Source organism: Mirounga leonina, unplaced genomic scaffold (genome assembly GCF_011800145.1).
Source record: "Mirounga leonina isolate KUSES-001 unplaced genomic scaffold, KU_Mleo_1.0 Mir_168, whole genome shotgun sequence".
NCBI lineage: Eukaryota > Metazoa > Chordata > Mammalia > Carnivora > Phocidae > Mirounga > Mirounga leonina.
Window position 1 is genome coordinate 62,252,993 of NW_023270426.1, and position 13,581 is coordinate 62,266,573.

The following is a 13,581-nucleotide window of genomic DNA, read 5'->3' on the forward strand; positions in this document are numbered from 1 at the left end:
ATGGAACACTACATCAAAAACTAATGATGTACTGTATGGTGACCAACATAACATTATAAAATTAAATTGAATTTAAAAAAATAAATAAAATGGGAACCATTATATCTATAACACAGTTTTTCATATACACTTCAAATATTTAGTATCAATTACATGACAGGCAAAATTAAATGGTATGTATGTTGTAAGTACTTGGGACACTATATAAAAAGGAAAACAAAACATCCACACAAAAATATAGGGTACTACTAGCAATAAAGAAACTAGTCTGGACCTAAAGGGGATCAATGTCAAAGCTGACAATTTATCCCTCAATATTATGCTTCTGTGGGCCTCCCACCACAAGATACATCTGAGAAATCACTATACAGGCTGGTGCAGGAATCTATTAAAGTAGATTTAAAGTAGATTAAAACAGTTTAGCAGACTATTAAAAACTGTAAATTAAACAAACAAACAAAAAAACACTAGTTAAATGACCTTTTTCTCAGGGATAAAGATCTAAAGTCAACACATAAAAATCTGCATACAGTCAAAATCCTTTTGCACAATGCACACTGAAGACCAACCTACTTCCTGTCCCAGCCAGTTATCTTTTTTCTTTAGTTGAATACCAGATGAATTAGTTGGTTTGCATTTCGTATTATATTAAAATACATATATATGTATATACACATGTATACATATATGTTTATGTGTATGTATATATAAAGATATATATATATCCCTAAATCCTAGAAACACCCTCAGCCTAGCGTCCCTAAACCCTAGAAACACCCTCGGCCTAGCACCTATGAAGGAGCTGAAACCAACAGGAACTTCTAGAAGATTTACATCTCACATTCACTCCCAGCACAGATTCATTGAATGGAATAATTTAATTTATTTCTTTGGCCAAATCTCAAGGTAAATGTATAATGTGAGTCTGCTATGTAAGTCATTACAATGGAAAATTTGAAGATACATATCCACACTAACATTCACACATGTGGAAATAAAGATATACTCAAAAAACTGCCCACGCTTTATGATGCTGAGAGGACACTTAATTTCTATTTTGACACTGTATATTTTAGTAATAACTTACTTGTTAGTCTATTTATCATACCCATTAAAGAATATGAAAGTAGGGGCCCCTGGGTGGCTCAGTCGGTTAAGCATCTGCCTTTGGCTCAGGTCATGATCCCCAGGTCCTGGGATCAGGCCCCACATTGGGCTCCCTGCTCAGTGGGGAGTCTACTTCTGCCTCTTGCCCTACCCCCACTCATGCTTGTGTGCTCTCTCTCTCTGAAATGAATAAAATCTTTTTAAAAAATAATATGAAAGTATACATAAGTGTGTATTAAAATTTTCAAAGGAAGACCCTCTGAAACAATGCTTTCTGTGTAGATATGCAACTTAGAACCCCATTTCTGTTGCTATTGCCCAATAATTCTTAATGATTGACATAAAGGAAAATATCCAACTTGACTACAAGAAATGTGTGGTCTTTTACAAAAAAAAGGATTCTACAACTGCTACTAAATACTTTGTTCAACAGAATACTTAAAATACAATATAGTATTTGAAAAATTAGACTAAAATAACATTTAGGAAGTCAGGGCACCTGGGTGGCTTAGTTGGTTAAGCATCTGCCTTCAACTCAGGTCATGATCCTGGGGTCCTGGGATCGAGCCCCTCATCAGGCTCCCTGATCAGCGGGGAGTATGCCTCTCCCTCTCCCTTTGCCCCTCCCCCCCCCCACTTGTACTCTCTCATTCTCTCTCTCTCTCAAATAAATAAAATCTTTAAATTAACATTTAAGAAGTCTAAACTAACAATTTCTAGAATATTACTCATGAGAGATGACTATGTATAAGTTGACATTTCTCCTAGAAGAGGTTTTAAAAACCCTCTCTATTTATAGAAAGACAAATTGAGCATTACTGTATCTAAAGTCTCAATGTTAAGAATCATAGGGTTTTTAAGAGACAAATTCACATTCACTATTATTTATAGTCATATATAGATCCTATTAAACTCGTGAATCACATAGAAAAGATGTGGTCTCCCTATTTAAAAACTGAACTGTATATATAAATATTATTATAACAGTTTATACATGCTCAAAAACTACAGGTTGTTTAGAAAGAAATAAAATTTCCTCGGGGCACCTGGGTGGCTCAGCTGGTTAAGCGACTGCCTTCGGCTCAGGTCATGATCCTGGAGTCCCGGGATCAAGTCCCACATCGGGCTCCCCGCTCAGCAGGGAGTCTGCTTCTCCCTCTGACCCTCCCCCCTCTCATGCTCTCTGTCTCCCATTCTCTCTCTCAGATAAATAAATAAAACCTTTAAAAAAAAAAAAGAAAGAAAGAAAGAAAGAAAATTTCCTAAAGCAATCCTATATTGAAGGGAGGAGGCTCACCAAAGTTACTGGTAACTACAGTGATGCTGATAGGGGCCAAATGCCAACACATATATGCTAAAAGAAAGATGAAGACATCAAGAAGTCTAAAAAAGATTAACACTTAGAACTGACTCAGTAACACTTAGATTATAGAAAAAGTGAAGAATTTGGCAATTATCTTAACTGACACCGAGACTGCACCAAAAAAACTTAAAATCCTCTTTTTTTCCCCTTAATAATTAATTCACTTCTAAGTACCTACAACTGTCTACTTCTCTTTTCCTGGTGAGTCAAGGCCAAAGTGATCATAGGTGAATTATTTAATCAAATGATGACTCATTTTCAATAAGAAATTAATTCATGTTATAGAGATTTTGAGGATACAGGAATCCTAGCTCTGAATTTAGAAACACTTTGTTAAAACTCTAACTTCACTTTTATTTATGTAGATATGTTAATATAAAATATAAAAAGTAGGAGCACCTGGGTGGCTCAGTTGGTTAAGTGTCTGCCTTCAGCTCAGGTCATGATCCCAGGGTCCTGGGTTCGAGTCTCACATCAGGCTCCCTACTCAGTGGGGAGTCTGCTTCTCCCTCTCCCTCTGCCCCCTCTGCTTGTGCTCTCTCTCTCAAATAAATAAAATCTTGAATATATATATATATATATATATATATATATATAAAATAAATTGTGATTTTGTAGAAAGAAGGGAAAAATTATTTTCCTTCCTTATTTTGTACAAATATTCACAACTTTCATACTTAGCCAAATCAGTAGGTAAGCTTTATAGTAGGCTCTGAAGTTTACAAAGTGCTTTCACATAAACTGGCTCATTATGTCCTTACATTAGCCTTATATCCACTTCACAAATTAAAAACTGAGACTCAAATCATTGATTTGGCCAAAAATAAATCACAGAACTCATAACCGCCAGAATGAAATCCAGATTCCAATATCTTTACCTTTTTTTAAGTGTTACCAACTATGCTCACTATGTTTTCCATTAGATCTTAGGCATTATACATCTTATAGCTGAAAGTTTGGGCCCTTTTACAAACTTCTATTTCCCCACCTCCAAGCCTCTGGCACTCTCAGTTTCTAGGAGTTTGAAGTTTGGGTTGTTTTTTTTTTAATTCCATGTGTAAGTTTAATTCCATGCACTGTCTTTCTTTGTCCAGCTTATTTCAGATAGCATAATGCCTTGAAGTTCCATGTCACAAATCGAAGGATTTCCTTATTTCTTATGATTGAATAATATTCCATTGTATGTATGTCCACTGATGGACACCAAAAAATAATAATTAAAAAATTAAAAAGCTGTGCTAAAGAAGAAATGGCCTGGACAGAGTCAAAAGCAAGGGGGGATGCCAGCTGTGTATCATGTAGATAATATCCTTACTCTAAATTCTGTATCAAAACTTGCTTCTGGTCCAAAATGGCAACATAAGTGGACCCTGAACTCATCAACTCCCAAGGACTCAGCTAATCTCCAGCTATACATAAGGCAACTCACTCTGAAAGATAGCCAAAAACTAGCTGAAAAGTACAGAGTTAGCAAGCAAGAAAATACCCACATGGAAATGGGTCTTGGCACACCCCAACTATTTGGAACAACAAAGAACAAATAAGGTGGATTAGACAATCAGAAAGATTTGAGAAACCAAGAGCTTGAGCCGAATGGTAAGGTTCCTTTCTTACACAAGACCAGTCTGTCAAAACTGGGAGAGGGGGTTGTTTTATTAAATGCTGCAATCCAATAAAGAAAATCAAGGAAACTGAAGAAAAAGGACTATGTTCCATTCAAGCAAACAAAAAAATAAGATAAAACTCAGAAAAAAAGAGGTTAATGAAACAGAGATAAGTTATCCACCCAAGAAAGATTTCAAAATAATGGTCATAAAGATCCTCACCAAGGTCCTGAAAATAATGCATGAACAAAATGAGAATTTCAACAAAGAGATAGAAAATATAAGAAAGTATTCAATCAATGTGATACACCACATTAACAAAAGAAAGGATAAGAACAATATGATCCTCTCAATAGATGCAGAAAAGACATCTGTCAAAATACAGCATCCTTTCTTGATAAAAACCCTCAAGAAAGTAGGGATAGAAGGAACATACCTCAACATCATAAAGGCCATATACAAAAGACCCACAGCTAATATCATAGGGAAAAACTGAGAGCTTTCCCCTAAGGTCAGTAACAAGATAGGGATGTCCCTCTCACCACTCTTGTTCAACATAGTACTAGAAGTCCTAGCCTCAGCAGTCAGCAAACAGAAAGAAAAAAAAGGTATCAATCAGCAAGGAAGAAGTCAAACTTTAACTCCTTGCAGATGACATGATACTTTACATAGAAAACTTGAAAGATGGGGCACCTGGGTGGCTCAGTTTAGCGTCCAACTCTGGATTTCGGTTCAGGTCATTATCTCAGGGTCATGAGATTGAACCCTGCATCGGGCTCCATGCTGGGCGTGAAGCCTGCTTGGGATTCTCTCTCTCCTTCTCCCTCTACCCCTCCCCCATTCTCTTGAAAGAAAGAAAGAAAGAAAGAACAAAAGAAAGAAAGAAAGAAAAAACAAAACAAAACCTGAAAGACTGCACCAAAAATCTGCTAGAACTGATACATGAATTCAGCAAAGTCAGAGGATATAAAATCAATGTATAAAAATCTGCTGCAGGGCGCCTGGGTGGCTCAGTTGGTTAAGCGACTGCCTTCGGCTCAGGTCATGATCCTGGAGTCCCTGGATCGAGTCCCACATCGGGCTCCCTGCTCGGCAGGGAGTCTGCTTCTCCCTCTGGCCCTCCCCCCTCTCATGTGCTCTCTCTCATTCTCTCTGTCTCAAATAAATAAATAAAATCTTTAAAAAAAAAATCTGCTGCATTCCTATACACCAATAATGAAGCAGCAGAAAGAGAAATCAAGGAATCAATCCCATTTGCAATTACACCAAAACTAAAAGGCAGCCTATGAAATGGGAAAAGATAATGGCAAATGACATATCTGATAAAGAGTTAGTGGGGTGCCTGGGTGGCTCAGTTGGTTAAGTGACTGCCTTTGGCTCAGGTTATGATCCTGGAGTCCCGGGATCGAGTCCCGCATCGGGCTCCCTGCTCGGCGGGGAGTCTGCTTCTTCCTCTACCCTCCCCCCTCTCATGCTCTCTCTCTCTCTCATTCTCTCTCTAATAAATAAATAAATAAAACCTTAAAAAAAAAAAGAGTTAGTATCCAAAATCTATAAAGAATTTATCAAACTCAAGACCCAAAAAACAAACAATCCAGTTAAGAAATGGGCAGAAGACATGAATAGACATTTTTCCAAAGATGACATCCAGATGGCCAATAGAACATGAAAAAATGCTCAATATCACTCATTATCAGGGAAATACAAATCAAAACCACCTCACACGGGTCAGAATGGTTAAAATGAAGAATACAAGAAACAACAGGTGTTGGTGAGGATGCTGAGAAAGGGGAAACATCTTGCACTGTTGGTAGTAATGCAAACTGGTGCAGACACTCTGGAAAACAGTATGGAGGTTCTTCAAAAAGTTAAAAAGAGAACTACCCTATGACCCAACAATTCCACTACTAGGTATTTACCCAAAGGATACAAAAAATACAGATTTGAAGGGGTATATGCACCCCAATATTTATAGCAGCATTATCAACAAGAGCCAAACTATGGAAAGAACCCAAGTGTCCCTCGACTGATGAATGGATAAAGAAGATGTTGTATATATATATATATATACAATGCAGTATTACTAGCCATCAAAAAGAATTAAATCTTGCCATTTGCAACAATGTGACTGGAACTAGAGGATATTATGCTAAGTGAAATAAGTCAGTCAGAGAAAGACGAATACCGTATATTCCACTAATACGTGGAATTTAAGAAACAAAACAGATGAACACAGGGGAAGAGAAGGAAAAATAAGATAAAAACAGAGAGAGAGGCAAACCATAAGAGACTCTTAACTATGGAGAACAAACTGAGGGTTGCTGGAGGGGAGGTAGTGGGAGGATGGGCAAAATAGGTGACGGGCATAAAGGAGGACACTTGTGATGAGCACTGGATGTTATATGTAAGTGATGAATCACTAAATTCTACTCCTGAAACCAAGACTACACTATATATTAAATAACATAAATTAAAATAAAAACTTGAGAAAAAAAAGAAGATATAAGAAAGTATTAAACAGATTATCACAAAGCTGAAAAATACAATAACTAAACTGAAAAATTCAATACAGGAGTTCAACATCAAACTAGATAAAGTAGAAGAAAGAATCCGTGAACTCAAGGATGGGGTATTCACATTCATCCAATTAGAGGAGCAAAAGGGAAAAAATGAAAAAGAGTAAGAAAGCTTAAGGGACTTGACACCATGAAGTAGACCAAATACACAAACTAACTTTACACCTCAAGGAACGAGGAAAAGAACAAACTAAGTCCAAAGTTAGTAGGAGAAAGAAATAACAAAGATCAGACGGGAAATAAATGAAAGAGGGACTAAAAAGAAAATAGAAAAGATCAGTGAAACCAAGAGCTAATTTCTTGAAAAGATATACAAAATAGACAGATCTTTAGCTAGATTTACCAAGAAAAAAGAGGGCTCAAACAAATAAAATTAGAAAGAGAAGACATTACAACTCATTCCACACAAATACAAAAGATCCTAAGAGACTACTATATATAATTATATGCTAACAAATTGAAAAACCTAGAAGAGATGAATAAACTCCTAGAAACATACAGCTGACCAAGAACGAATCACAAAGGAACAGAAAATCTGAAGAGACCAATTACTAGTAAGGGGATTGATTCAGTCATCAAAAACAACAACAAATAAAGTCCAGAACCAGATACCTTCACTGGCAAATTCTAAGTAGGGCACTGGATGTCATACGCAACTGATGAATCACTAAATTCTACCTCTGAAATTAATAATACACCATATGTTAATTAACTTGAATTTAAATAAATTTTTTTTAAAAAAAGATAAATGGCTTTGTTTCACTGTTCTACAAGGAAAAAATAAATCAGACTTTATGACACACACTGTAAAGTCCCATTTTTCCCATGCCTATTGCTCCGTAGTACAATAAAATAATGAAAGCCTGGGTATCACTGTTTATGATCCAAACTGCATGCATTAATCCAGCATCTTTAGTTTCCACTAGGAGTTACTCTAAATTTCCTAATAAAATGTTTTTGCTTTTCCATTTATCTAGGTGATTTCTTTATAACTGCTACTATCACACAAAAGTTCATTCATAGTTAAAATGGTCTATGGCTTATACTTTGTGTTTGGGAATGATTATTTTGTCATTGTTTCACTGTCCCTTGCCCCACTTTTTTTCTACCTTAAGAAAATCCAGTGGTGAGGCACACCTGGCAGGCTCAGTCAGAAGAGCATGTGACTCTTGATGTCTGGTTCATGAGTTCAAACCCCACAGTGGGTGTAGAGATTACTTAAAACAAATAAATAAAATTTTAAAAATATGTATCCAGTGCCTACATCTTTATTAACAAACCCAAGAATGAAAATATATCAAAATCGACCAAAACAGAACTTGTAGCCCTGAAGTAGTATACAAACATGAGAAAACAAACTAGTAATGCAGATAAGTATGATAGCCAAAAAACTGAAGAAGGCTCTTCAAGCTAAGCTTTAATGCCAGAGAAAGTAAATCTAACATTCACTTTGGTTTTTGTATTCCTGGAATGCATTCCTACTCTGAGGAAGAATAAAAACAGTGATAAATCTAAAGCAAAGCAAAAAGTTTTGAAGAAGATGAATTATATCTTTTTTCTTCATAATACAGAGCAAATACCACTCAACAGCATAACATATAACAGAAAAAGATCTCATTAATTAAAATATCTCACTAGTATTTAAAGACTGCTCTGGTGGTTTAGGTGGAACAGATATACAGTGCCTTTTTAAAAAGCCTACAATTGCCCCAAGTTTTTCTGCCAGTGTTTTTCATCGTCTTTGTTAGTCTGATATACTTACTCTTTTTCTAAAATGTAATTTGCAATTGATTTTGCAAGTATTTATCATAATATATTCAATTTGTGGACCTCTGTCCCTAAAAAGAAAATTCTAAATTTATTTTATATAAAATATGAAATGATTTGGTTGTTTCACTTATATACTTAGCTTCAATAAAATTCCTTGTATTTTCATAAACTTCAGACAGCAGGACACACACAGAAGAGTGTGAAAAAGAGAACAGGATTTTGTAATAGAATCCTGCCTGACCAACTCTCAGTAGTCTTTTGGCAAAAGGCCTCGTGCGAACTATTTCCAAGACCTCAGACAAAGGCAGCCAAAGGTTCCACACAAGAATAGGCCCAAAGTGGTTATAACCTTTCACATTTGACCTTTTATCCAGGTGCCTCACACTTTGTGAACTTAAAATCTTATGAGAGAATGCTTAGTCGTCCTGTTTACAAACAGCCTATTTATTCTACAGGAACAGTTTGGCAGGACATATCCAGGTCAACTGACCTTGAGTTGTCACAGAAACCATGGGTCTCACACTCCTTAATTAAGCCAAACAGCAACATTGTGACAGGATGAAAACAGTGCTGAACTGTGTAGCAATCATCAATTATTTAACTCACTTTTATGTTGTACACTTCAAAGTAGTAACATACAAAATGTGAAAACAATCATACATAAACTACAAGAGGTATAAATCATGCCTACATGGAAGAGAGAAAAAGCATACATTTTCAACCTGAATGTTAAGTTATTCTCAACTATTACACTGCAAAATTTGTAAGTACACAACAAAAATCACACAATCTTTTAGTTATTTATGTGTTTTCAAAACTCCAGTCTGTCTTAGTCAGGCTTTACCTTTATATTAGGCATTTGCCTAAAGAAATTACTTGGTTAGGGGCACCTGGGTGGCTCAATCGGTTAAGCATCTGACTCTTGATTTGGGCTCAGGTCATGATCTCAGGGTCATGAGATCAAGCTCTGCAATGGGCTCCATGCTCAGCGCAGTCTGGTTGAGATTCTCTCCCTCTCCCTTTACCCCTCCCCCAGCCACAGCTCGTGCTCTCTTTAAATAAATAAAATCTTAAAAAAAAAAAATTACTTGATTAATTTTCTCCACAGGCAGTCCAAGATGGTAGCAAAGAAAGATCCTGAACTCACCTCCTCCCACAGACAGACCAAATTTACAGCTACATTTGGAACAATTCCCTCTGAAAAGGACTTGAAAAGTAGTTTAACAGCTCCTTCACAACAAATGGTAAAAGAGCCACATAGAGTTGGCTAAAAAGGTAAAGACACAGTCTCACCAAACCCCTCCTCCACCAAGCTGGTGACCCACAGTCAGGAGAGATCTCACAAATCCTGAGCTTCTCCCTGAGGAGTAAGGGGTTCATCACTCTCCATATAAGGCACCCCAACCTTGAGACCTACAAGAGAGGGATAAGCCTCCAAAATGTCTGCCTTTGAAAACCAATAGGGCTCACATCCAGGAGACCCAAAGAGCCAGCCAAATCTCAGGGAATTGAGATTCTGCTCTAAAAGGGCTTATGGACAGACCTACTCCCCATGGGGACCAGTAAAAAGCAGCAATTTGAAAAGTGTCTAGACTCTATGTGAAGGAGATTCATTTGCTAATCTTAAAGTGTCTGTCAGAGGAGGAGAGGCCCATTGGGACTATCTCCAGGGACAAAGGTGCTGCAAGTTAGACGGAGAGCACAAAAATGGTAATTCTAACTTGCTAATGCCAGTGAGTACATCCCAGTCCAGTGCTTCCTGCTGCCCTGCAAAAGCCAGTGGGTGCATGCTGGCCCTACGTTCTCCCAATGCCTTGCTAAAGCCAGCAGACATATGCAGTACACACAGGGGACACTCCATGATCACCTGGCTCTGGTGGCCAGGATGGGTTACATTTCTGGGCTCCATGGGACTGAAATAGAGACAGTTTTGGCATGCTACCACCCCCAGGACACTGCACAGACAGAATGAAACACACCCCAGTCCTCATGTGAAAAAGGCCTATTTACCTTTCCTGGGGCTTCAGCCTGAGGGGCAGACTTCAGGTTTGCCACATATTTAGAGGCTACCAAGCAGCTTAGGGAACATACGCAGGGGGATGCCATCCTCACACTCTCCTTCAGCCTTGATATAGCTCCAAAGTACCTCCTGAAAAGGAGCTTACATATTCGTCTGAAGTCCCAATTTTTGCACCGGTCACCCAGAGGTCACCTCCAGATCACCTTATCTGGAAGCCAGCAAGGTTTAACTTCCACAGAACAGTATATATTTGCATACTTTAAAAGCTGCTGCCTGAGGGTCTGGTTTCCAGTCAGCCTGAAAACAGGTGCTGACTGAGATCCCTCCCTTTGGAACACTGACAGGTCTTGGCACACCTTGACCTATCAAGTAAAAATCAAGCTGCTTAGATAATCACAAAGGTCTAAAAGACAACCAGAGCTACAGCAAGGTTAAAAGATAAGGTTTATCTCCAACACGAGGCCACTCCTTCCAGACTAGAAGAGATAGCTGTTTTGCCTAATACACAGAAACAAATCCAGAGTGTTTCCCAGAGGAAACAGAGGATTATCTATCAAATGAAAGAACATGATAAAACCTCAGGGAAAAACCTTAATGAAACAGAGATAAGTAATATATATGATAAAGAATTCAAAGTAATAATCACAAAGATGCTCAACTAAAGGGAAATAGATGAACAGGGTGAGAACATCCACAAAGAAATACAAAATATAAGAAAGTACCAAAAAGAAGTCATAGAGCTGCAGAATATAATAAATGAACCAAAAAATGTAACAGCAGACTAGATCAGAGCAGAAATGATCACTGAGCTTGAAGACAGGCAGTGGAACTCACCCATACAAAGCAACAGAAAGATAATTTTTAAAAGTAAAGGTAGTTTAAAGGACCAATAGGACAATATCACATGTAATAACATTAACTTTATAGGAGTCCCAGAAGGGAAGGAGAGAGAGAAAAAGGCAGAAAATTTATTTGAAGAAATAATGGCTGAAAATTTCCCTATGCCAGGGGAAGGAAACCAATATTCAGATCCAGGAAGCCCAGAAAGTTCCAAATGACAGGAACCAAAAAATATCCACACCGAAATGTCATAAAACTGTCAATAATTAAAGAGAGAGAATCTTAAAAGCAGCACAAGAAAACAACTTGTCACATACAAGGGAATCCTCATAAGACTATCAGCAGGTTTTTGAGAGAAATTTTGCAGGCCAGAGGGAGTGACATGATATATTCAAAGTACTAAAAGGAAAAAAAAACTTGCAACCAAGAATACTTTACCCAGCAAGCCTTTCATTCAGAATAGAAAAAGAGATAAAGAGTATTCTAGATGAAAAAAAGCTAAAAACTTCATCACCACTAGACCAGCCTTACAAGAAATACTTCTTTAAGCCAGAAAGAAAGGGCATTAATCCAGTATTAAGACTATGAAAGTATAAACCTCACTGGTAAGTAAATATATAGTAAAGGTAGTAGATTACTTACTTATAAAGCTAGTATCAAGGTTAAAAAATGAAAATAATAAAAATAAGTGTAACTACAATTATCAGTTAAAGGTGGGTGGGGGACAAGTAACTGGGTGATGGGCATAAGGAGGGCACTTGATGTAATGAGCACTGGGTGTTATATGTAACTGATGAATCACTAAATTCTACCCCTGAAACCAATAATACCCTATTTGTTAACTAAACTGGATTTAAAATTTTTTTAAAAATAAAGATATAAAATGTGACATTGAAAACATAAAATGGGGGGGGTGGTAAATATAGACTTTTAAAATGCATTCAAACCTAAGCTGCCATCGGGGTGCCTGGGTGGCTCAGTTGGTTAAATCCAACTCCATCTCAACTCAGGTCTTGATCTCATGGTCATGAGATCAAGCCCTGCACTGGGCTCCTTGCTAGGCGTGCAGCCAACTTTAAAAACAAAAACAAAACAAAGCAAAACAAAATAAAACAAAAACCTAAGCTGCTATCAATTTAAAGTGTGTTGTGCTGTTATATATATATAAGCTGTTATATGTGAGCCTCATGGTAACCAAAAATCAAAAGTATATATACAAAAGATAGTCAGAAAGGAATCTAAACAAAACACTAAAGTAAGTCATCAAACCACAAGGAAAGACTGCAAAAGAATAAGAAAGGAAAATTAAAAATAACCAAAAAACAATTAACAAACTGGCAATAAGTACATACCTATAAATAATTATTTTAAATGTAAATGAACTAAATTCTCATATCAAAAGACAGAGTGGTTGAATGAATAAAAAACAAGACCAATCTATACACTGCCTACAAAAGACTCACTTCAGATGTAAGGACACACACAGACTGTAAGTGAAGGAATGAAAAAAGAAGTTCCACACAAACAGAAATGAAAAAAAAAGCTGGAGTAGCTATATCAGATAAAATAGACTTTAAAACAAAGACTATATAAAAGGAAATATAAGGGCATTACATAATGATAAAGGGGTTAATCCCACAAGAGGATATAATATTTGTAAATATGCACCTAAAAAAGGAGCACCTAAATATACAAAGCAAAAATTAACAGACCTAAAGGGACATAATAACAGCAATACAATAATAGTAGGGGACTTTAATACCCCACTTACATGAATAGATTGCTCATTAAAACAGAAAATTAGTAAGGAATATCAACACATTAGATCAGATGGACTTAATATATATATAATATTCCATGCAAAAACAGCAGAATACACATTCTTCTCAAATGCACATAAATAATCTCCAGGATAGATCATATGATCTCATATAAACAATCTAACTTTACACCTATAGGAACTAGAAAAATCTCATACAAACAATCTAACTTTATACCTAAAAGAACTAGAAAAAGAATGAATGAAGCCCAAAGTTGGAAGAAAACAAACAACAAGCATCCAAAATGAAATAAATGAAATAGAGACTGAAAAGACAATAGAAAAGACCAGTGAAATTAAGAGCTGCTTCTTCAAAATGATAAACAAAATGACAAACCTTTAGCAGATTCACCAAGAAAAAAAAAAGAGAAATGGCTCAATAAAATCAGACATGAAAGAGAAATTACAATGATACCACAGAAATACAAAAGATCATAAGAAAACTACTATGAACAGTTATATGCAAACAAACTGTACAACTG